Raw genomic sequence first — 27,667 nt, 5'->3', positions numbered from 1 at the left:
TTCCAGGAAATGATGCTGAGCTTATCTAAGGGGCAGGAAGAACTGAAAGCTCTTTTGATGGAGAAGAAGAAGGACCAGAAACCTGTGGGTTACATCAACCCGGGGAGAAGGCTTAAGGGACAGGTTATAGGAGTCAAGATTAGAATTCCGAAGGATTCAGAAGAAGAGACCGAGAATGATTCGGAAGATGAGAATCCTAATCTCGTCAATTCTGAGGACGACGATGAAGATTATGAACATGAACAGTACTCTCCGAAGGATGATAAGTACAAGTTGCTGGAAGAACGTATGCTAGCTATGGAGGGGCAGAAAGTGCCCGGTCTGGATTTCGAAAACTTGGGTCTGGTCTCTGATGTGGTCATTCCCCGCAAATTCAAGGTTCCCATTTTCACTAAGTATGATGGTGCCTCTTGTCCTCAGATGCATCTAAGGGCTTATGTGAGAAAGATTCAGCCGCACACTACTGATAAGAAACTGTGGATCCATTTCTTCCAAGAGAGTCTGTCTGGCACACAGTTAGAGTGGTATTATCAGCTTGAGAGCTCTAACATCCGCACATGGACTGATTTAGCAACAGCTTTCTACAAGCACTACCAGTATAATTCTGAGTTAGCGCCTACTCGGCTACAGCTACAAAATATGACTATGGGCTCTAAAGAAAGTTTCAAAGAATATGCTCAAAAGTGGAGAGATTTGGCTGGCAGAGTCAAACCCCCTATGACTGATCGAGAGTTAGTGGACATGTTCATGGGTACACTGACTGGCCCATTCTACAGCCATCTACTGGGAAGTTCCTCGTCAGGTTTCACTGAACTTATCTTGACAGGTGAACGGGTTGAAAGCGGCATTCGAAGTGGAAAGATACAGGCAGCTACTTCTGCAAGCACCAAAAAGTCCTATCAGGGAAAGAGTGAATCAAATGCTGTGTACAGTGAGAGGAAGCATAACAAGAAGAATCGTGACCATACTGTTGGGGCAGTTACAATTGCCGCACCGCCATCTCAGAACTTCCAACACAGACAAGACAGGTCGAGAAGACAGTTTACCAAGATCAATATGACTTTAACCCAAGCACTGCAGAGTATGTTAAAGGCCAATTTGATTACCCTCAGAGGCCCTCCTGCAAATCCCAACACTACTTCTCCTCGTTATAATCCCAACGCCAGGTGTGCCTATCACTCCGATAGCCCCGGGCATGATACGAATGATTGCTGGTTGTTGAAGAACAAGATTCAGGATATGATCGACGTTGGAGAAATTGAATTTGATCCTCCGGCGACCCCCAATGTCATCACAGCACCTATGCCTAATCATGACCAGAATGTTAATGTTGTGGACGACAATTCTCACGTTACTGACGTTGCTGATTTAGCATCTCCTCTCCTGATCGTTAAGAAGAATTTATTGCAAGCTGGTTTATTTCCAGGTTGTGCTGAAGATTGCGATCTCTGTGTACTCCGACCCAATGATTGTTTGAAGTTGAAGAACGGCATTCAACGGCTGATGGATGATCGTACAATTCTATTTGAAAGGGTTCCTAAGGTGGACAACTCTATTGAAGAGGTATCTGTGATTGCTAGGTCCAAAGCTCCAGTGAAGATTACCGCTACTAGAGTGCCTGTGAAGATTACCGCTGAGCCCAAAGTGGCTCCCCTGATTATTACCGCACCTGGCCCCGTGCCATATTCCTCCAGCAAAGCTATTTCGTGGAACTATGGAGGCGACGTTTACATCCATGGCATAAAGCAGGTTGGTAGTTCTGCTAATCCTAATGATATTGTGGGGACTAGTAAAGTTACTCGAAGTGGAAGGATCTACTCCCCAGAAATCTCACCTCCCGCTCCCGAAATTCGAGGAAAAAGACCAGTCAATCCTCCTCAGTCAGAGACATCGGTCGAAGTTACTTCTGAAGATGTTGCCAAACAGGAAATGGAAGAGATGCTGAAAATCATCCGTAAGAGCGATTTTGATGTAGTGGAACAATTGGGGCATACTCCGTCTAAAATCTCAATGTTGTCCTTGTTATTATCCTCTGAACCCCATGCCAATGCATTGATGAAATTCTTGAAGACCGCTCATGTGCCTCAAGAAACATCCGTCGATCAATTCGAACATTATGTTGCTAATTTGACTGTTGACAATGGCCTAGGCTTTTCCGATGCTGACCTGACGCCAGCAGGAAAGAATCACAATAAAGCTCTGCATATCTCCATCGAGTGTGAGGGGATCACCCTGGCTCACGTGTTGATCGACAACGGCTCTTCCTTGAATGTGCTCCCGAAAGCTGTACTCGATAAATTTGACTACAAAGGCATTGAACTGAAACCTAGTGATGTTGTGGTGCGTGCTTACGATGGTGCGAAGAGTGTTGTCTATGGTGAAGTGGTTCTCCCTATCAAGATAGGACCTCAAGTCTTCAACACTACCTTTCACGTGATGGACATTCGTCCCGCCTACTCCTGCTTGTTGGGGCGCCCTTGGATCCATGGGGCAGGTGCGGTAGCTTCGTCGCTTCATCAAAAGCTGAAGTATCCAATAGCAGGCATGGTTGTCACTGTATGTGGAGAAGAAGAGTATATTGTCAGTAGTGTGCAAGCCTTCAAATACGTCGAGATGGATGGTGAATTCTTTGAGACTCCTTCTCAGTCATTTGAAGTGGTTCCTCCACCCAGTCCTGTCCTTAAGCCAACTCCCCTTGTGCCCAAGGTTGTTCGTGCTCCCCCTGTCATGATCTCTCTGAAAGATGCTCAAGCCGCGATTGAAAATGGTGATCGTGCTGGTTGGGGTCAACTGATCAATGTACCGTACAAGTCTGATAAAGCTGGCCTGGGGTTTAACTCTGGAAAGATAGTCAAAAATCAGATTAATGCTATGGAAGATGCTGATAGTGATTGCGACTTGGATAGCTGGATTTTCCCAACAATTGGTGACGGACTCAACAATTGGAAGACTGAAGACATTATCCCGATTTCCTTTAGTCAGGAGTAATTGTTATTGTTTATTCTAGAATTGCAAATTTTAATTTTCTTTTACAATCAAACTTCTTAAAGCATTGTGTCTATGCCCGAGGCACAATGGCTAATTTGTTAGGGGTTTGTCATTTTCATAAGCATATTCATATTCAATAGATCAATGGACTTTTTGCATTCAAATATTGCGCTCTTTATCTTTCCTGTCATTTTTCAAACAAGCTATGTTTCTTGCACACACTCACGTAACAATTTGCCGATCCATATCCACTCTGGATCCTGTTGGTAATGACTCTGCTACTGTTCATTATGACTTTGAAAATCCGATCTACCAAGCCGAGGATGGAAGCGAGGAAGATTGTGAAGTCCCTGGAGAACTTGCCCGACTACTGCGAGAAGAAAAGACTATACAGCCGCATGAGGAATCAATTGAAATTGTAAATCTGGGTACTGAAATAAACAAGAAAGAAGTCAGAGGTTTCTTGGGGCACTCGAATTACATTGCCCGATTCATTCCACACTTGACTGCTACCTGCAAACCCATCTTCAAATTACTGAGACAAAATCAAGAGATGGTATGGAATGATGAATGCCAAGAAGCTTATGACAAAATCAGGAAATATCGCCAAGAACCTCCAGTTCCGATGCCACCAGTTGAAGGAAGACCTTTAATTACGTATTTGACCGTGTTAGAAAATTCAATGAGGTGTGTTGGGGCAACATGACGAGTCTGGTCGAAAAGAGCATGCCATATACTGCCTTAGCAAAAGGTACCGACTGTGAAACAAGATACTCACAGCCCGAGAAAGCTTGCTGTGCTTTGGCCTGGGCTGCTCGCCGACTAAGACAGTATATGTTGAATCATACCACCTTATTGACTTCTAAGATGGATTCTATCAAATACCTATTTGAGAAACCTGCTGTCTCCTGAAAGAGTTATCACTGACAATGGTACTAATTTGAACAACAAGACGATTACTGAACTCTGCACGCAGTTCAAAATAAAACACCATAACTCTTCTTCGTACCGGCCAAAGATGAACGGCGCCGTGGGGACTGCTAACAATATCAAGAAGGTCATGCAAGAAATGACAGTAACATACAAAGACTGGCATGAGATGTTACCCTTTACTCTTTACGGTTATCGCACTTCAGTGCGCACTACGACAGGGGCAACTCCGTTCTCTTTAGTCTATGGAATGGAAGCCATCTTACTAGTGGAAGTTCAGATTCCCTCTCTAAGAATCATGAAAGAGGCGGGCTTAGATGAAGATGAATGGATTCAGACTCGACTCGATCAGATAAATCTGATTGATGAGAAGAGACTTGCGGCTATTTGTCATGGGCAGATATATCAGAAATGCATGACCCAGGCATTTAACAAAAGAGTTAAGAGACAGGTGTACCAACTTGGCGACTTGGTGATCAAGCGTATCATTCTACCACAAGGTGATCCCAGAGGCAAATGGACTCCCACATACGAAGGGCCATTTGTGGTTAAGAAGGTATTCTCTGGTGAAGCCATGATACTCGCTACTATGGATGGTGAAGACTTCCCACATCCCGTGAACGCGGACATAGTTAAAAAATACTACGCATAAAAGAGACCCGCTAGATCGACGTATCTAGGCAAAAGTAAGGGCATCCCGGCGAACCAAAAGGATTCGGGCAAAAATTAGGGATATATAAAAAAAAATGTACACCCGGCAAGTCGAAAACCTGAAAAGGCGGCTTGGGCAAAAAAGGGTATCCTGGTGGACTGAAAACCTGAAAAGGCGGTCCAGGCAAAAATTAGGGATTAAAGCGTATGACTATGTCGCGTTCTCAGTCAACTTTCATCCAAGTTCGAGGGACTGACCAAGCCAATCACTTCTATCCGATAGCAAGGGATGAGATGCTCGAAGACATAATGACAGTAGTAGGCTTAAAATCAATAGGACTTCTTCCACATAGCTTTCTCTTTGTTTTCGACAATTTCCTCTTACTAGGATTTCTGTCTCCTTGTACACAAATTGCCTGTTTATAGGCCTTCTTTCAAAATCAATACAACCCTCTTTCAAAAAAAAAAAAGATGCTTTTGTTTTTACTTTTCTGTTTTGGTTGCGTAAATGTCCATTGATTTAATTTGAATTAATATGTGCATTTGAATATGACTGATGTTTACCAAAAATACATGCATAGAATAGCAATAGCAATTACTACCCGACTTCAGGATCAAGGAGAAGGTCTAACCATGCTTCCAATGAATCCGCTACCAATTCTATTCCCCTAGCAAGCCTATTTTTCCCAGAAGAAATTGGCAGTATTCCCCGGCACAGCCAGCTATTCCCCAACAGAGGTCGGCATCGCCAGACAGGCTGATCATCTCATCCATCTCCAGCCCGACTCTGCTGAATATTTCCACCATCAGACAGAAATCAAGCATCCCCAGCCGAGAAAGGGTCATCGACACAAATGTCTCAAATCAGTAGATGGGGATTTATTTTCCCCAGTAGAGTCCCCAAGCAGAACTTCTCATACGCATAACTCATTCATTACATCCTTTCACAGCATACGCATGCATACAACATTCACATTTATTTTAGCATAACACGAAACATCTCATACATCATGACATAGCATGAAGCTAACTTTTTCTTTGCAGGTTAATTATCCTCCTGATATAGTCAAAGTAGAAGGTTCATTCAGACAGACACCTTTATCAATCACATTCAAGATTCAGATACATATTTCAAATACAGTTCATGGGAACATTCATTCTGACAACACTTCGATATCCTCCTAACGATGGCATCTCTAAGCCCATCCCAGACATTTATTGCAAGTACAACATATACAGGTTATCAGATACAGCCTAACGTACGGTTCATTCTGATTCAGCCCAACATATGACTTCTTCAGCAACTCCAATGCGGTCTAACGTACGACCCATTTGGACCTTCAAATCCTCAGATGCTGCCTAGCGTACGGTACATTCAGGGGTGTAGTCTAGCGTACGACTACTTTCTTCTTCGGATACAGCCTAACGTACGGCTCATTCTGCAACTCAGATACGATCTAGCGTACGATCCATTCTGAACTCCAGCAACTCCAACGCGGTCTAACGTACGACCCATTTGGATCTTACAACCCTCAGATGCTACCTAACGTACGGTACATTTCTGAAGTGTAGTCTAACGTACGACTACCCCTTTCGTCATCAGATTCAGCCTAACGTACGGCTCATTCTGCAACTCAGATACGATCTAGCGTATGGTCCATTCTGACCCTTTATCCCCAACAGCATATGACACACTCCGACTCCCCAGCGAAGTCGGCAGCCTAATGGATGACTCATTATACGGTCTAACGTACGACCCAGTGTGGCACCCATGTCTTCAAATTGGCCTAATATACGGCGCGATCTGAAGCTTTCGTCATCAAACCTCCCGGATGGCATCTTTAAGCCCATCTCCATCAAGACCAACTGTCGATTCTCAAGTGCAAATTTTTGGGGCATTCTAGTGTTCAATAATCTTCCACCTCCAGACCACGAATGGCATACACGCCATCCTAACTCTCTCGGTTCAAGAATATTGAACAGGGGCAGCTGTCATACCCCAAAAATTACCCATCATTTTTCCTAAAAAAAAAAAAAAAAAAAAAAAAAAAAAAAAAAAAAAAACGAAAAAAAAAGAGAATTTTTTTTTAAATTAATTAATTAATTAATTAATTAATTAATTAAATAATTAAAATAAATAAATAAATAAAATATAACAAATTATTTTGGACTTGGGTCTCCCTCATTCCAAGCCCATTACCCACGAAATTAGTCTATAAATACTGAAGTTTCAGTAGGGGGAGTTGGAGACTTGGAGTTTACACTGGGAGATTCACTGGAGAAAGAAGGAAGAGAAGCAAAACACTCTGAGGTTTCCTTGGAACAAAACCTTGAGGAAAAAGAAAGAGAGAGAACAGAGAAGGACGGATAGAAACTTTGGCATAGGAACCCTGCCTACCCGGAGAATTCAGAGTAAAGAAACCCTGAAGGCAGCCCATCTGCACCGAAGCCATCGCCGTCCAATTCCCGCTGCCTAACTTATTCCGATACTACAAGTGGTCAATCCCTTCAACCTTGAATTGGCAAACAGGTTTGCGTATCTCTATTGTTTATACTTTCAATTGGCCATATCTACATATATAATGCATCATGATTAAATGTTGATATATAATTTGCTTTCGTATGGGAATTTAAATATGCCTGAATACCCTGAATGTTTGATCATGTTATTCCTGTGATAAAATGCCATAAAATTCAAAGTTCCTAACATGGGGCTGTTTTCAAATTCAAAATCCGTGGCCTTCGCTAGGCGAGGCAGAGGCGAACGAGACAGTACCTGATTCTTCTAGTCTGTTTTTTTATCATAGCCATGCATTATTTATCCTATCCTATTTATTGTTGTGATATTTCTCCGGTGTAATCTTCGATTGCACCCTGATTTGGTGTTCTGACATGTTTCTTTTTTTGAGTTTCGTAAAGGTTCACATATCCCAGGAAAAGGTTATTGGCTAGGTATTCCACTTTATTTGTGGGATACCCTTGTGGAGTTTCACCCTAAATTAATTTTTTAATGTATTAATTTCTAATGTATTAATTTTTTAATATATTATTTTTAATAATTTTAATGTGGAGTTTCATCCTAATTATATAATTAATTGTAAAACTTTGCCTTTGAATAAGTGATCTTGGACCTCTCTTTGTTGCCTTACGATTACGATATTACGGTCATGTCCCGCGAACGTGGGGATACCCTTAGCAAAGACCCTTCGGTTAAATCATCATAAAATAAATTATAGTCCCTCGGATGTTGCCTTCGAATATACAACTTTGTCCCTCGATGACCCTCCGATGTTGCCTACGGTTAAAAGATGATAGTCCCTTCGAATGCTAAGGTATCCTCATAACTGTTGCCTTCAATGACCAATCGATGACCCTACGATGACCCTTTTACATCCAAAGGATAAAACTACTTATTTCTCAATAATAAGGACAGTTTTACCCTCATAAGGATAGGAAATACTCATAAAGACCTTGGGTCGGTATAACTCTTAATTGCTGGCTCACAACCTAAAACATTTTTTCACACCTCACACCTTTCAAAATACCTTCAGAAAATCACCACTTGGTATACATTCATACTAGAATCATTACCGAGTTATATTTTTCTAAACAATTTTCAAAACTAAACGAGATAATCACTTTGTATACATTCATACAAGAATCATTACAAAGTTAAATTCTCTTTTCAAAACAATTTTTCTAAACAATTCACAAACACTTTTTTTTAGACAAAAATAATATAAGTGATCGAGCAATTAAGAGCCCATGGATAACCATGGATACAAAGGGTGCTAACACCTTCCCTTTGTATAATGTACCTCCCGAACCCAAAATCTAAATTAAGGTTTTTCCTGTTCTTTTCCACCTTTCCTTATTGGATAAAAGAAAAGTCGGTGGCGACTCTTGCTAACCGCGACATTGCGATTAAAACCACAAAAAAGTCCAGTTCACCGTATGACAATAGACTTTAGTGCAATTCGAATCAAACGATTGATAAGGTCTTCATCAATGCAAGAAACAACTACAAAGACTCTTCTCTCTCTACTTGAAGTTTAAGACGAGAGTCACATGCCACGAGCCTTAAGTGGTAAAGAAGGAATGAGACTGGAGCTTTCCTACACTCATTCGGGATACCTTTGGATGCAAAATGTTTGGCTCGTTGCTTATCGTATCCACCTTTGCCCATAGACTTTAGTGTGATCCTCATCCAGTAACTATCAAGTCTATCCATTCCTCACTCTATTCAATTCTCAACCATTCCAATTCTAATCACTTCAATTCTCAATCATCCATTTCTTCTTGCCTCCAATCAATTTCTTTTCAGCCCTAGTGGGCTGAACTACGAAAGCTCTGATTTCCTCATTGCACAATGAGGGTACATAGGCAGGAGAACCCATTTCTTCGCGAGCTACCCTATTTATTAATCCATCATTCTTTCATCAATAAATTCTAGCTTTTTGAGATCAAATATCATTGTTCCTTGGATTCCATTCACATCCTTTTAGGACGCCTAATGAACAGTCCGTCTTGTGAATCGAGAGTTGTTTGGCTTGTACCCAGACATTTAATTCCTTTGTTTTTAGTTATTCCACTATAGTGATACCATGCCTCGGGCCCCTCACTTTTTGGTTTACCTTTACTCTTCGGTTCAGAGTTTGTTCCTTCATGGATCCCAGATACTTCTTCTCTTTGATCTTAAATTGTTTGTTCCCCAGCAAGTGATATATGTTTCCTTGTGCCAATCAATACTTCCTTTTGGATTCCATATTCACCCTTTTAGGACGAACTAATGAAATGTCCATCTTTGTATCAAGATTTGTTTGGATTATTACCCTACAGTTACTTCTCTTTGTTTCCGGTCATTCAACGACAGTGATACCATGTCTTAGACCCCTCACTCGTCGGTCTGTCTGTTTAGTCTTTGATGCAAAGTCAGTTTGCCTTTATGGATTCCCATGTTACCATTCTAATGGTACGAGTTATAATTGTTCATCACTTCAATCATACTCCTTTAGTTGTTTGTCCTGTCAGTCCTTGGTGCTTAGACAAACACCTTTTGTATTCCTTCCATTTCTGTTCGTAGTTCCGAACTACGATTGCACTGATTTTCTCATTACACTATACGAATACGTAGGCACGAGGATGCGAATCCTTGGCGAGCATACTTCTAATTATTTCTCCTTCGCCTTAGGGCACCATCCATATCTTTCACTATCCATTATCCACCTTTGATCATAAACCGTTCACACAGTGACATATTATACCTTTGACATCGAAATACACTTTCTTTGGAATACCATATACATCCTTTTAGGACGCCAAATGAATAGTCCGCTTTTGCACCTAGAGTTGTGTGGCTTATTGCCAGACATTTAATTCCTTCCTTTTCAGCCAACCATATAGTGATACCATGTCTTAGACCCCTCACTTGTGGTTCATGCCACCTTTTCCTCTATGGTACGAATTCTATTTCTCCTATGGATTCCAATATTCCTTGAGTTTCAATTTCAAACTATACCTTTTCAGTCACTTATCACCAGATACTCTGTTCTGTGACTTCGGTCACTTCACTCCATTCATTTCCATAATACATTTGTAATCTACCTTCATTCACTTCATGTGATATAACTATTATTTGAGCCAAATACACTATACCTTTATGCTCCATCTTACACCACTTTTTGTGAACCAAGAGCCGATTTGTTTGTCTTGTCAGACCTTGTAGCTTAGACAAACACCTTCTTACGTACTTTGCAGCCATATTTAGGCAATCCTTTCTTTTCGGTTATTCCAATACAGTGACACCATGTATTAGACCTCTCACTTATTGGTTCATACCAGTTTTACTCTTGGGTTCACATTTTCACCCCTTGTTGGAGTTCAAATCATATTATTCTTTGGTTCACACCATACCTTGATCACAACTTCTTTTCATCTCCCACCATTAGTTTTTGAACTACGGAGCTCTGAATTCCTCATTGCACTATGAGGATACGTAGGCATGAGGGTCCTAATCCTCACCGAGAACTTTATCTATTTCTTTCCTTTTCCCATTCTTTTGCGAGTAATCTTCAGTTATAACACCTATTCGAGCGAGAACAATCAAAACGGTTCCCATGGAGTACCATGGATGTTTGGGGTGCTAATACCTTCCCTTTGCATAACCGACTTCCTTACCCAACATATCTCTTTCCCCCGGGTTTTATCGATGTTTTCCCTTCCCCTTGGGGATAAATAAAGTCTGATGGCGACTCTGTTGTATGTTCGAGCGTGCGATACGTTCGGGTATATTTCCGCTAGCTTCATTCGGCATGGCGTATTGGTTGTACTAGTTGTTCTGCTCCGAATTTCGATTTGAATTCATTGTGGCTGAATTTTGATCATGTTGCGATTTTTGTTTCGTCGTTGCATAAAACGCTGCAAATTTGAGCTCTTTTATTGTTTTAAATTTTAATGGATATTTGTTTTTGGTTGAATTAATTTTGAGGCTGAATTGTCATGTCTTCATGGTTGAGATTAAATAAATTGTAGACCAATTGGTCAGGAGTCAGTAGCATGAAAAGTCTTGTGTTAAAATTCTAAAAACAATTATTACTAAAACACAGAGTAACTAAAATCTCTAGGGACTCTTGTGAATTTTTTAGCTAGTGGTTGTTCTTTGATGTTTCCGCTTTTCAAAATCACATAACAAAAGTTCCCTAACCAAAAGGTCGGTCATAATATCTTTATTATATTTACCTGTGGCATACTTATTAAAATTGGTTTTCCAAAAGTATTCATTATTTCTCACATGTTATGCGCAACTCACTTTGGTTTGGAGCAAGAAGCCTCGTAGTTTGGTGAGTTTTGGCCCATTGAGCATGGTAAAATCATGGAGTTTATTGTAGTAGAAAAGTTTGTTGAACACATTGTCTTTAACATGTGCATATTTGGAGTTTCTTGTAGTAGAAGACCATATGTTGTTATTGTATTAATCCCACTTGGTAAAGACCTTGATACTTAATGAGAATTTACTTCAGTAATGTATCATTAAGAGCATTGCAATACTTGTGTGGTAATATTTCAAATTCTATTTTCTTTAGCATCATGTTGTTTGTTTAGGTGGTGATTATTCCGATTTCATTGCGTTATATTTATGCTCATTTGGTAAGTTAATTGCACCATTATATTGGGACTGTTCCAATTATAGTGTAAATATAATTTTGGTTTGTTATTGATTTTGTTTGTTTTTCATTGTGATAAAACGAATTTTCAATCCGCGGATTCGGTAATTCCATGTCGGTATATCATCCAAAAATTTTAATACATCAATACGATATTTTACCGCGTTTGGATCCTTACGTACGACACATCGATCCCGTTGTCGATATGAACAAACCGGTTTGGAGCACATTATGATTTATTCATTTCAATCTTTTTTTAATTAAATTGTCAATTAAAATTTTATTTAGACTAGTTAATGTTGATAATTAATTTTAATTATATTAAATATTTCATTTTATCAAATAATTTTGATGATTAATTTTGATTATATTAATTAAGTGGTTTATTTAAATTTTAATTAATAATTTTTGTTAATTAAAGATTGATCACTATGACAATTTCAAATCGTTCTTCTAAACAACTTAATTTCTAAAGAACTTTCTTTTTTATAATTTAAAATCGGAATGAAAAAGAATATAGGAAGCGTTCATTTCACTATTTCTCAAGTACTCGAATGATTGGCGCACACCATATTGCTTGAATTCTTGTCACCCGATTAAAACTTTAATCGTATAAGTCCAAATCAATATAAATATTATTCTTTTTACAATTTAAACTTCAGATGAAGAAGAATGGGAGGCGTCCGTCTCACCATCTCTCGAATAATTGAACGATTGGCGCTCGCCATATTGCTCAAATTGTCGACTTCCAATTAAAACCTTAATCGTAAAAATTCAAATCATTTATCTAAATCAATATAATTCCAAAAAACGTTTTGATTTATAAACTTCGGATAAAAGAATGGGAGGCGTTCGCTTCACCATTTCTCGAATAATTGAATGATTGGCGCTTGCCATATTGCTTTTCAAGGGGACTTCCGGTTAGAACACATTAAATAAATTTGGATAAAGGAATAGGTGGCGCACACCTCATTATTTCTAGAATAAGCAAGTGGGAGGCGCACGCCTCACTACCGTGCATATTCAATTTCCGCAAACAAGCTTTCAATAATAATTCAAACGAAAAGGGAGTAGAAGGGGTTCGCCTTATTATTCTTCGAAAGAATTGAACGATTGGTGTGCACCACATTGCTCAATCTTTTGTCGTTCTTTTAAAAATATCTTAATGCATCAAACCTAATTTCTCTCCCCCGTGCGATCGAAACCAACCGAACAAAATATCTAACACATCAATTCAACTTGTAGCCCCCGTGCGATCGAAACTCTTTTAAAAAAGAACACTATTTAATCCCTTCTAACGCGCACAATAAACTAGTGCTTAAGCCTCCGCCGAGAGTAGACAAGCCAACGTTTAGCCTTTAGAACGCGATCTAAACAGCTGTTCATTAAAAGACATCAACCAACCGTAGTTCCCCGAACTACGAATGCTCTGATTTCCTTATTGCACCATAAGGATACGTAGGCAGGAGATTGCCAGATCTTCGCGAGCACGCTAATAAAAAACCTCCCTTTTCCCCATTCTGAGGTTTCCATCCATCTCTTTTTAATATTTTTATCACTCGAAGAAAACAAACAACATAAGTTAACATTCAAATCGTAAGTTTAACTAAAAGGTTCCCGTTGAGTACAACGGGCGTGAGGGGTGCTAATACCTTCCCCTTGCGTAATCGACTCCCGAACCCGAATATGGTTGTGACGACCATTATTCTGTTTTTCAAAGGTTTTATCGATATTTTCCTATTCCTTCATTGGGATAAATAAAATTCGGCGGCGACTCTGTTCGAACTAAATTTTTCCGCGACCATCACGAGGAATCGTATTTTTTTAGATGCGACATGGTCAACCACCAACCACCACCAAAATGAAAAACAAGGACATGGATTTAAAGAAAAAATGCCCAGGAGCTCGAATCTGGTCTTAATTTTCTCCAATTTTAAGTATATAAAAAGATACAGGAATTTGAATTTTGAGGATCGTGAACTGAGTTACTTCGATTTGACCACAAAGCAACTCAATCTTGTTGCCTACATTGGTAGGACTTCAGTCAACCAAAAATCACAAAGAATAATGAAGAATTGAGGAAGAATCAAATAGATGAAAATTCTGAAAAATTACCTTTGAAGGAGCTTCAACCTTGCTTGATCTTGATCCTAATTGTGGTTGGTTTTGCTTAAGAAGCTTGTAGGAGATGATTAAGATCAAAGAGAGGCTTGGACTCTTAGACTTTCAATCTCAAAACAGAATGAGATTTGAAGATCAATTTTCAAATGAAAACCTTCAAGATTATCCTTTAATGGTGAGGGTTTGGATTGTAGGTTCAAATCTTGGGCATGAGGTCCTAAATTCTTAGCCATGAGGGTTGTATTTATAGGCATTCCAATTTATTTCCACACACTTCTAAAATTTGCTAAATTTAGTAATTCACCTTGCATGCTTGCATGGGCGTGTGATAGGCCCATCAAGTGATGCTATCAGGTCCAAAAATGATTGAGTATCATGTTGAAATCATGTCATGTGGCCATGCATTTGAATTTGGAACGTGAAGGTAAAATCCATCCAATTGGTCCCTTGAAAAGAACCCATGCGCAAGTCCTTCATTCTTTGACCAAATGATGTGATCTTGGACTTTTTGAAAAGGTGAGATCAAGGGGAACAACTTTCATGTTGAACACTTTTCGATTTGATGCTTTGATCATGATCAATTTTGAGATGGAAGTTTGGAAAATCAAACATATTTGAAAATTTTCTAAGTACCAAGCCAAATGTTCACTTCTTCCACCTTGAATAACCTTTGCTATGGACTTCAAATGGAAAATGTTCCTTCATCAAAGTTATATCTCTTTCAAACCTATTCAATTTTGTCACAAATTTGACCTCATTTGCATTTGGCATGAAGGAGTTATGCATTTTAGAAGTTGGGGAAAATCACTTGTTCAATGGTAATGGCCCAAAATGACCTATAATGTTTCCTCTTGGCACATGCATTTGCAAGTTAAATTTTAATATTCAAAACATAAAATTTGAAAAGGAAACATTTAATTTAATCATGGAATTTTAATGGATTTCATCTCATAAAAAATGAGCAACTTATGGTCCTTGGAAGTTGACCTCCTAACTAGGGTTCAGACAAAATGACCTATAATCGTTTACCATAAAAAATGACTTTCCAAGAAAAAATAGCTCTTGACTTAAACATGAAAGTTGTTTGAAATGTCATAAGGAGTATGGTTTCTCTTGGAAATATTTTCATATGACAAAAATTGTAGGAGATAGGGTCTAGGGAACCCCAGTTTTGACGAGTTGACTTTCTCTAGTCAACCACCATGAACCAACTTGCAAACTTGAAATTATCTTGATATTTAGGACTCATGGAGGATCATATGTGTGTAAGATGATGTAATATGAATTATCCCTTTATATATTTAATCAAATATTAAAGAAACTTGTTGAGGAAGTCACACAAGATACCTAGATGAATTAGGGCTTCCAAGGCAAACAAACTTCAAACTCTTTATGAATTCTTGATAAAAATGATATGTGAAGGCCATGGGGATCCATATATGATGTCTAGAACTAATGTAAACCATCTCTTGATTGATATCCTTGCATTGATGGTCTCAAACCCTATATATGAGCTTGATGGAGCATGGGTGAACACACATACACTACCTGCAAAAGTAACAAACTATACATAGACATATTTTTTGCATTTTGGTTAGTAAATAATGAAAAACAAAGTATGATACAATCAAATGTGCTTGGTGACCTCTCCCAATGAAAACCCAATGAATGAGGGGTAAGAAGGGTGCCAAGGTGTGATCCCAAAGTTAATGCATATGATGAGATAGCATGAGGGATCTTAGGGTCAAATTGGGGTTTTACAACTTCGTTATGTGTGTGCCAAGCCGTATGGCTTATGAATCTATTGGAGGAGTTGGGCACCAGTGAGGGTGAGGCTGTCACACTCTTAGTTGATAATATTTCCACGATTAATCTTGCCAAGAACCCAATTGCACATGGGAGGAGCAAGCATATTGAGATGAGGTTCACTATTTAAGGGAACTTGTTAGTGAAGCAAGGTTATGATTGGGATATTGCAGGAATGAGAACCAAGTTTTTAATTTGTTGACTAAGGGAGTCACAAATGATGTGTTCAAGAGGTTGAAGATGAGCATGAGCATGGTAGACTTGCAGTACTTGAATTAAGGTGGTTTGTTGATGTTTTTCAAGTAATTCAAGTGCTGTAATTGGTTAACACGAGTAGGTAACCAGTTACAGCAAGGCCTGTGATTCATTCCATTATCATAAATGTTGTGTTTTCGCAGGTGTAACCGGTTAACAGTTTTGGTTAACCGATTACCACTGAAGCTGATTTAATTTCCAATATAATTAAGTGTCATGTGTAACCGGTTAACCCCTTTGGTTAACTGGTTACAAGTGTGATATTTTGTAATTTCTATTATTTTACTTGGTCATTTCATTTTATAATTGTATTATATCTCATATATAAGTGTTATGGATGCACACTTATCTAGGTTACTACAATAATAATATCTCACCATCAACTCTCTCTCTCTCCCTCTCTCTCTCTCTCAATTATCCTCTTTCACTCTCCACATTGTCGTGGCGAGAAATTTTTTAAATGAAGCTATTGATTGACTTAACTCAGAAAAGCAAGAGTCGCCACCGGACTTTATTGTTTCCAAAGGGAATGGGAAAAAGGACGAACAAAACCCACAAAAAGGTAAAACAAAAGAGAAATATGTATACGAGGGTTGGTTATGCAAGGGGAAGGTATTAGCCTTTCTTTCTTGATTTGTTGCAAGGTTTGTGACTGTTTCACTCCTTTTATAGGTAAGGGATAACCATTTTGAATTCGTGATTCCATCCTCTTGAGAGGGATATGATATGATTGATCACTTGATGGGGTATGCTCCTTCTAAAATTTGAACACAAGGTCAAACTAACTAAAGACTACCCTGCCCTTGGTTAAACATGAGGGTTGTGTGTATGTAAAGAAAGAAACTCCTACTTCAAGGTCCAAAGGGGTTCACTAGGGATTAACTTCCTTATATCTCAGATGTTTATGGATTTGAACAATGCCTTACATCATCAACACAATCTTATTCAAAAGCATACATGTAGCAATCTTGCGTATTTTATTTGCATCATTCTCTTTTGATTTTGCTTGGGCTATAGTTTGATACAGTTTGATACTGATAAATAAAATATGAGTGAACACGAATGGATTTAATCAAAACATACATGTTTATTTCATTATTATTATCATCTGAAAACCAAACAAGTTTTACAAATGAACAACAATTAACAAATAGAAAAAGATTACAAATGAGACATGATTGAACAATATGATATTGTTGATATGCCTAGTCTTGATACTCCTCTGAATCTGAGCAAATTCCACCAACAACTGCATCCACTATCTGTCCATAGTGATTTCGCAATGGATTAGTTATGACATTGGGCTTTGCCTCAGATAAGGACAGGATCTTCTGATCAATCAACTCTTGTACGCTGACCTTGAAGACCAAACAATCATCTGTATAATTTCCTATGTATCCGACATGGAATGCGCAAGACACATTAGGGTTATGCCAGTGATGGTAGGGAGAAGCTGCAAGCGGAATCTCCTTTGGCACGATTTCCCCTTGCTGGATAAGATATGGTAGAAACTGAGCATATGATACAAAGATCTGGTCATGCTAAGGACGCTTCTTGATTCTGATTTCTGTTATTATGTGAAGGTCGTTGATTCTAAGAAACTTGAGCCCGTGGAGGATGCTGATATTGAGGTTAGTATGTAGGCTGTTGATATTGGGAAGTCGTAATATACGGATAAGGTAGTATGGAACAGGAGCCATATGAGCTTGATCTTGAGGGTAGACATTTGTTATCACAACACTTGCCTCAACCTATTTCTTCTTAGCAAAACCCTGAGATTTCTTAACCACTGTTTGATTATCAACACTAGCAATCTTCCCTGTTTTTAACCCATTCTCAATGCATTCTCCAATGGTTACTATATCGGAAAAGTTGGACGACGAGCTACCAACCATCTTCTCATAGTACATACCTTGGAGAGTGCTCATGAAGATATCAACCAATTCAACGTCTGTCAACGTAGGTCTAACTCGAGAAGCCATTTAATGTTACCTCTAAGCGTATTCTTTGAATGTCTCACTGCTCTTGTAGGCTTGATTTTGCAGTTGTGACCTGGTGGGAGTCATGTCCAGGTTATACTTATATTTCTTGAGAAAGGCTTCAGACGAGTCTTGCCCGTCTATTTTGCTATGAATCAAAAGCAACCTGATTAGTAGGCTGAAGATTAGCTTGATGATTAGGGCGTTGAACACCCTGAGAAGTTGCATGAGCCAGGACTGTAGAAGAAGAAAATCGGGGATACCCTTGAGAATACATCAATCCTAGATTAACCACCTGACCAATAGTCTGACCATATTGACCCTGATATGGAGTATAGGGTGACCCAGGATACACAAATGGAGGTGCAACAATAGAAGATGCCCTAGGGTAAGGAGAAGGAGGTATCTGAACACCTTGATTCAAATACTGAACAATAGGTTGAGTAGCCCGAGGAGGAGGACAAAAATGAAGGTTATGGTCTTTGTACTCATCTTTGTTATCATCGGGAGTTTCAACTATGACTGGTGTAGAAGTGTGAAGAGTCTGCTATGGGTTGATCTCACGGTTGTTGGTAGTAACCATCTAAGGAGAGTGAGTGGTCATGCCTCAAGGATGGGCAAAAAAATTCCCATTGGCAGGATGCAAAACAAAAGGTTAATATGGCACAAAAGCATTCCCATTAGCAACTTGGGGAGTAAAATTCGGAGGCAACCCCCACTGATAGGCAGTAACATACCTACTATGACCCGACTGAAAAATTGGTTGGCTTACCATAGGTTGGATCACGGTATCAACAACATCATCAACAGAAGTGGTGACAACAACAATGGCATCAGTAACCACATAAGTAGTAGGATTGGAAGAAGTAGTATAGGTAATAGCCTTCTGAGCTTAAAGGTACTCCATTATGGTGTTCATGTTACCTCGGAAGGTGTCCATTTTGCCTTGGAACTGAGCCAAGGTTTCACTATAGGGAGCATTCTCTTGTTCCATATCTACCATAATTTTTGACTTGTTAGCTCTCGTGAAGTACTGGTGTTGAAGTGTCGTCATCTTTTTGGCTGAGGAAAGGACAAGGTAAGCTCTTTCTAGTTGATAGGCATGAGATGCAAATGAATGAATGCATATGTTAGGGATGAAATGCAAATAAATATGCAACATCCATATATTCAAAGCATTGATGGTATAATAACTTAAGGTCAAAATTCTGGCATATATACAATAATGCTAAAATCATATGCAATAATGTATGTTAACAACACAAAATAATCTGGATAATCTGCGTATACTACCCGATGCAAGATCAAAGGTACAACGTATCCATGAGAATAAAGGTATGTATAGTATATGGTTTCCTGTAGAAAAATCCATATCCCCTCACAAATAGGTTCTATTATTCAAAGGCAACCCTAAAAGGTTCCTAGAGTCAGGGACCCATTTTGAGATACCATTGCCTGAGATGACTGACTCGTCGGGAAATGATGCTCTCAAAAGGATCTACTCTAGGTATGAAGTCTCGTGTCAACCATGATCACGGAATAACTCCACGGAGGTCAAACACAACTCTAGTCACATTGTTATCTTGTGTCTGTGCTCAAGCTCGGGTATAGAGCTTTTCTCTCATGTAACCTAGGCCTGACCCAACAGAGAGTATAGCAGATATCCAATACATAGTGAATATTTAAAGCAGTAAATAATGTGATAAATAAAGCGATTAAAACATGAAGGTAAACACCCAAACAAATGGAAAAGCAATCAAAACTAGGCTCGACTCCTTTTAGCGACTAGGAAATACTCCAAGTAGCGAAGGTCCCGAGCATAGTCGTCAGCTGAAGCTAGAGGAAGTATACTCGAACTTATCACACACTCGAACATACAACAGAGTCTCCATCGAACTTTATTTATTCCCGAAGAAAAGGGAACACATCGATAAAACCCGGGAAAGAGATAACTGGGTAAGGAAGACGGTTATGCAAGAGGAAGGTATTAGCACCATTAACATCCTTTGTATTCAATGGGAACCGTTTTGGTTGTTCTTGCTCGAATGGGTGTTATATCTAAGGTTTATTAGTGAAAGAATAAGGAAAAAGAAAAGAGAATATATGAAGTGCTTGGTGAGGATTAAGGTTCTTATGCCTACGTATATTTATAGTGCAATAAGGAATTCAGAGCTCCGTAGTTCATAGAACTAGTGGTGGTAGATGAAAATAAGTTGTGATCAAGTTATGGTTTGAACTAAAGATTTATGTTGTTTGACTCCAAAAAGTGATGAAAATTGAACCCAAGAGTAAAATTGGCGTTAACCAATATGTGGATAGTCTGAACATTCGCCACTATATGGTATGGTCGAAAACAAAGAGAGTTAAGTGTTTGGTTTGATAGCACAAACAAATCTTGGTTCACAAGCAAACACAAGATGAAGCTCAAAGAGATAATGTATTTGGCTCAAAGATAACAGTGTACCACATGGAGTGAATGAAGGTAGAATATTATGAGTGAATGAAGGTAGAATATTATGAATGCATCATGGAGATGAATGGGGAAAAATAAATAAATATGCTCGCAGAGGATTCGAACCTTCATGCCTACGTATTCTCATCGTGCAATGAAAAAGTAAGAGCTCCATAGTTCGTAGAACTACTAAAACAAAGGAAGAATAGATTGGATGGCTCTGAGGCAAAGGAGATTGCTTAACAAGCAAGAATATGGCGTTAACCAATGATGGTAATCAACCGCATGATTTTAATGAAGGCATGGTCAGAACCAAAGATGCTACCAGAGTTTATGACTCTACATGGTAGGAAAGGATATTGCCATGGTCTGCAACCCACAAGGCAGAATGAGAGATAGCCAGAGTCTGAACTCCATAGAGTAAGATAGTTGAATGCCACAAGGAAATGGTGTAAATATGTGCCATAGTATGGACTACACAAGGGAAAGAAATAGATTCCCAGAGGTATACAACTCAATAAGGGCAAAGTAATAAGATGACAAAGTCTTAACTTCAAAACAATATCAAAGGTTTCCAGAGTTTGAACTCCATGGGAAAGATGTATAAGTGTGCCATAGTCTAAACTATATAAGGTAGATGAATGATTTGAATGCCAGGCTCTGAACTCAATAAGGGCAATAGAATATGGTTCCAAAGTCTGAACTGTGTATGCAATGGAAGAGGTAGCCAGAGTCTGAACTCCATGGGCTAAATGAACCAATGCCAGAGTATGAATCGTAAGGCAGAATAATATGTCAAAGTTTGTAACAGTATAGACAAAATCAAGGTGGCCAGAGTCTGAACTCAATGGGGCAAGAATTCCAAGGTATGTACCTTATTGGCAAGAAACAAAGTATGCCAAAGTCTGAACTGTGTATGCACAATCAAGGGTTACCAGAGTCTGAACTCCATGAGGCAAAAGAGAATTGCAAAAGTTTGAAATTTATGGGAAAGTTGCCAAGGTCTGTACCTCATAGGCAGATAATAAAATATGCCACAATTTGGACTATATAGGCAATGCATGAGGAAATTGATTAAGAAATGGGTGTGTGACCCTAAGGTAATGATCCCAAAAGATTTATGGACATCGAGGAGAAAAGTCTGGTACTAAGTCCAAGAGGAGAGTAATGGTTTTTCACTGTTGAATGAGGATTGATGTGCAATGATGCTTGCTTGAATAAGACTTTTCAATTACTTGATTCGACTTACACTAAAGTCTATGAACGAAGGCGAATACTTTGAATAGCTAGGGCCTACGCTCCGTACGCAAAGGAATTCTATACAAGGGTAGGAGAAACTCCATCTCATCCTTCTTCGTTGCTTAAGGCTCATGGCGTGTAACTGTCCTCATGATTGACAAGTGTTAATATCTTTGTTGTGCTTGAGAAATAATCCACTTTGTCAGTTATGATTGATTGGTATCGACTTTGAAATCTTGATCTTGCATTTGAACCTTGAGGTCTTGAGCTCCTAAGATCCAACATATCCAATATAACTTGAGCACAATGGACTTGCCATATCAAGTGATCAAGGTTCTTTTGATCACTTTAATAGACTTGAGGATTACAATACAATACAAAGGATTTGGTTGACCAAAGTGACCTTTGGTCAACACTAATCAGTGGGATTCAGAGAAAGTTAACTGGGTTATGTACAACCCTAAATGAATCAATCAATTAAAATAGAATTAGATATCTCTAATTAAAACCCTTAGCCAAGGGATCATGCATTAAAAAATAGAATTTCTACCTAGGGGCAAAATGATCAATATCTCAAAATGAGTTAATTTTTATCCTACGAGCTTTAATTAAAATTAATTAAATAATTAATCATAATTAATATATAATTATATTACAGGATAATAAGAAAAATTAAGCTACTCTAAATTAACCTATTTAGAATCCTAATTCTAAAATTAAATCTCAAATAACATAAGATTCCAATTAACCTAAAATCCTAATTAATTCTAAAATCTTAATGAACCTAAAATCCTTAAATTTTAATTAATTTCTAATACCTATTAATCCTAAAATCTAACTAATTAACCAAACAACAAAAAGAAATAATGTAAAAAAAATGGGCCTTGTGGAAAGAGGTGCAGGCCCGAATTTAGGAGTGTGAGGCTAGAACTGTTTGTGCCTTCGTACATAGACTGAAAGGAAAATGAAGTCGAATTAGAGAGGGGGCGTGCAGGCTCAAGAGTTGGTGGTTGGCAGAAAAAACGGATTTAGCAGGTGTAAAAACTCTTTGTGTCAAATATTATGCAGAAGTGTTTAGCAATGAAAGCATGTGAGTTTCAATTGGTATTAGTTTTTGCCATGCCTTCTGTTAGTAGCTTCTTACGAAACTGTTATGTTAAACTTGATTTCATGTTAATGTAGTTAGGGTGAATGACTTGTTTGTTGTGTTTGTGAAGTGGTTTTGCGGCTAGATGAATGTTTGGGTTGTGAATTGGCCACTAAATTCTATCAGTAAATTGAATGTAATGAACATTGGTGAATTTTGACTTTATTATGGAAAGGTTTTTAACGAAAAGATATGGTCTTTGATGGCATTGAATATTATAGAATGCTTTTGAATGATTTATGAGAAGCTAATGAATGGTTGAAAGATTATGAAAGAGGATTTGAAAATGTTATGGAACAGGACTAGAAATGAAAATAAGTTGAAAGTTGATTAAATTTGAATGCATTAATTAAAATCAATGGTTAAGAAATTCCAATGTGTAATTTGAATCAAATGTAAATGATAAATGCCATATCGGCCTATGAAATGGATGGTTGACTTTGGTCAACTTGTTGACCAAAAAGTCAACAGTTGTCCAAAGTCAACTGTGATTTTGAATTAGGGTTTTCGCATGCAATGCAAACAAGACGTGATCCACATGAATGAAGTGAAATCAAGACATATGGATCTATAGATTTGCAAATACCCAGAGACCTAAGTCAATGGCCTAGGAAATGTTTGAATCAGATGAAATATCAATCATGTAGGCATGTAGATGTTGGATGATGCATGATATGATAGTCAAACATCTCTCCCTAATGAATTAGGGTTTCCAATATCACAAGATGAAAAGTCGAGCCACAAAGCATATTAGGACCAAAACTTCCCTGATTAGGGTTTCATGAGGCATGCCCTTCAATCAAGGTCTCTGAATCAATCATGATGATCCACAAGCAAGTTTCAATGTATGAGCCCCCAAACTAGGGTTTAAGTAGCCAAGATATGGCCCAAAGAGCATCCACAGGGTCCCACAGAAACACCATCAAGAATTAGGATTTGAATTACCTGAGGAGTGCCATGATGAGGTCTCCTTGGATCCACCTCTCAAAGATCAAGCAAATTAGGGTTTCACTTCCAACATGATCAAATGCAGAGCCAAGTCATATTTCTAAGGTTTGATGCACACATACCCTAGATTTGCAAGCTACAGAGCTTTGAACCCATCAATTAACAAATGTCAACATGAATGAATGCACATGAATGGAACATGAACATGTACAAATGAATCTCAAGTCAAAGGTTTAGTGAAAAGATGAAAATGGGATGACAAATTTTGGGGTATGACAATAACCAAAACCAAATTTTTCATTAGATAAATTAATATTACATGAACATAACAATTAACAGGATTCAAACCTCACAATATCATCTTATACACTAATATTACATGAACTTGACAACTATGGAGAACAAAATCCAGGGCAACATAACTATAACCATCAAACAATAACTTTTGTTCTTCTCCATTTCAAGCTTCTTCTTGGTCTTTTCATGCTTCTTTGAACCGACTTCTACACCAAATTTCTTCTCAACTTCTTTGCTAATGTCCTTCCCAAATTCCCTCAAATAAGCCATTATCATTTCCCAATCATTGCAGTTTATGGGAATCTTTTGAGTTCTTTGAACCTGACCAACTTCATCGTCCCAGATGAATAATTCACAGCTTACCACACTCTACAATTAGGTACACGATAAGAATGGGTTAAGCTTAAGAGAAAAATCAAGAAAAAAATTAACAGTTGTTTACCCCTAAAATTTGACATTTTTAGAATTTTCTATTGGGGTTTCAATGGTGTTTGAGACTCACGTCTTCATTGGTTCATTACATCCACATCTGGGCAAACTTAATCCACTTAAGTTTCCAATTGATGAGGTTTTACTTCCATCCATTTTCAAACTCTAATTTCTTTTTCACCTGAAGCCTGTAACATGACAGAAAAGATGAAGAAACAAAGTTGGAATGAAGAAGATTGACGAAGAACGATGAAACCTGCAATTGAAATGATGAGGAAGATGAAGAGCAGCGAAGATTGAAATAAGGAAGAAGAAGAAAAACAACGGTATATCATGTTTCAATTGACATAGCAACCTAGAGGTCACGGAGACAAAACAAAATATGTCATGTAGAATTAAAATAAAATTTTGGATTTAAATAGTCAACCCATAGATCAAGCACATAAAATATTGATATTATAAGAGAAAAATCAAAAAAATATTTTTTATAGAAGTAATTTGAAATTCATCAACATTTCAGGGAATATGTATATTTAACCGTTATAAAATTCATAAAGGTGTAGAGAGAAGATTTCTAACCAATTTGTATTCTTTTGATTTAGTTCTTGTTAGAACCTAATTTTATTTTTTCTTTCAATAAATTTAATAGTTATTGAAAGATGGTTTTATATAATGAGAGTTAAAAGAAAGACTCCAAAGTAAGAACTAAAGTAAACTACAACAAATACCAACTAATTTCATTTTGAAGATAGGAGATTAGTTTAAAAATTTAGTTTCCAATTTCTATTTTATATTTAAATTTCCCTATTTTGTGATAATGCAAAATTTGAGCTAATTCCATCCGTTTTAGTTGTATCGAAACTTTTATTCCTACTAACAGCCAAATGAGTCCGCGAGATGTCATTGGAATCTCTTTGGACAAAAAAATGAAAATTAAAAGAAGAAATAAAAAAACAAGAAAATGGTCATTTTCAAATGTGTAGTTGCATTGAAATATGATGTAGACATTTATAAAAATAATTAAAAAAAAAGAAGATAAATATCTATGATTGTTTCTCCCATCGTTTACAGCGTCTATCCTATCCAATGCGGTTTCATAACGGACAAACAAGCAATCAATCCTAAAAACTTTTTCAAAACCATTTTTCTTTGTTAAAAACATTTTTTATATATTAAAAAATGCTACATTTTAAATAGAATAATAGTATAATTTTTTTACAAGATAATTAATTAATGAGGTAAACACAAAAGTTGTAATTCATTATTTTGTAGAAATCTGTATTCGATTAAGGTTGTGTAATCTAGTCGAAGTCGAAATAGTTGTGGAATTAACTGTATTCGACAGAGTTGAGTATAAATATAACTGTTGAGTCAAAGTCAAAATGTAACTTATACGTTTTGAGCTTGGGTTATATATATATATATATATATATATATATATATATATATATATATATATATATATATATATATATATATATATATATATATATATATATATATATATATATATATATATATATATGCATGTTATGTGGTAAATATATGAATTTCACCTAATAAAATTCTTTATCTCAATATACTTTTATCTCCTTTCTCTTCCTTCTCTTCTTCTTCTTGAAATCCTAATTGTTCCATTTGTTCCAACAAATTGGTATTAACGAGTCTGGTTGCAATTCAAAGAGAATTTAAAATGAAAAACGGTAACACAACATCAACGTAATTTCCAGTGGATCTACTGATTTTCAAAGGAGAGAACTACGAACGGTGAATTGTGCATATGAAGGTCATCTTTAGATTTTAAGATATGGTTAAAATCGTGTATGATAGCGTGTCTGCATTGGAAGCGAATGCATATGATGTTTAGCAAGTCGTGTGCAAGGAACAAAGAAAGAAATATGGAAAAACTCTATTTTTATGCACCAATGTATAGATCCTAACGTGTTTGAGAAGATCATTAAAGAAGAATCTGCAAAAGGAGTGTGGGACAAGTTAAAGAACTTGTACAGCGGAGATGAAAAGTTGAAGAGGGTGAAATTGTAAACGTTGAAAAAGAAATTCGAGATAACTCGGATGAAGGAAGACAAATTAGTCTCGGAATTTTTCTCACATGTGTGTACCTTCGATGACAAGTAGTTTGATAAGCATAGGTCAATTACTTGCAAAAGGGTACAACATGAAGCGGAAAACTATCAGATGAATGTGCATGATGGTGAAGGAAGGTTGATTCTGAAATCACCATTGGTAGATAACAAGACCTTTGAAGTAGTGACCAACACGGTTGATCACAAGTGTCTTGCTTCAACTGCAGAAGAAGGAAAAAAATGGCTATGGCATCACAGGTATGAACATATAAACTTCAAAAGTTTAGGTATGCTTAACTTGAAAAAAATGGTGTATGAGTTATCTTAAGTGAAGGAACCAAGTCAGCTGTGTGAGGAGTGATGCAAAGTAAAGCAGGCTAGAAAAGCATTCAAGCATGACTTGCCCATGAAGTCGAAATAAAAATTAGAGCTTGTTCATTCTGATGTGTGTGTGCCTTTTGAATTAAGGTCGAATTGAGGTAAATTATGTTTCCTAACTTTTATTGATAAATTCACCATATATATATATATATATATATATATATATATATATATATATATATATATATATATATATATATATATATATATATATATATATATATATATATATATATATATTATATATATATATGGATCTATCTGATTGAGAAGAAGAGTGGGGTATTCACACAGTTTAAGAAGTTTGAATTGCATGTCCAAAAGTCGAGTGAATGCAAATTAAATAAATTGAGAACCGGTGGTGGAAGTGAATACACTTCTCGAAAGTTTGCTAGATTTTGTAATGAGGAAGGTATAGAGCATGAAGTCATTTCATACTATACACCTTATCACAATGGAATAGTTGGACGAAAGAATGGAAGTATATTGAACATGGCCAAAAGTATGTTAAAACCTAAAGAAATGCCAAATAAATCTTGGGAATAAGCAATTTCTTTACTTTAATAGATGTCCAACCAAGAAGATGGTTGACAAGACACCTTATGAGGCTTGGACTAGATCGATGCTAAATATTAGTCATCTTAGAAGATTTGGATCACTTTGCTTCAGGCATGTACCAGAGCAATTAAGGAAGAAGCTAGATGATTGAAGTCAGACCATGGTACCCATATGTTATCATTCGATTGGTGCATAAAACTTGTATTCGCCAATGATGATAAATTAGTAATCAATAGAGA

This window comes from Lathyrus oleraceus, chromosome 7 (assembly GCF_024323335.1).
Source record: "Lathyrus oleraceus cultivar Zhongwan6 chromosome 7, CAAS_Psat_ZW6_1.0, whole genome shotgun sequence".
In the NCBI taxonomy this organism is placed as follows: domain Eukaryota; kingdom Viridiplantae; phylum Streptophyta; class Magnoliopsida; order Fabales; family Fabaceae; genus Lathyrus; species Lathyrus oleraceus.
This window is presented reverse-complemented; position numbering follows the sequence as displayed.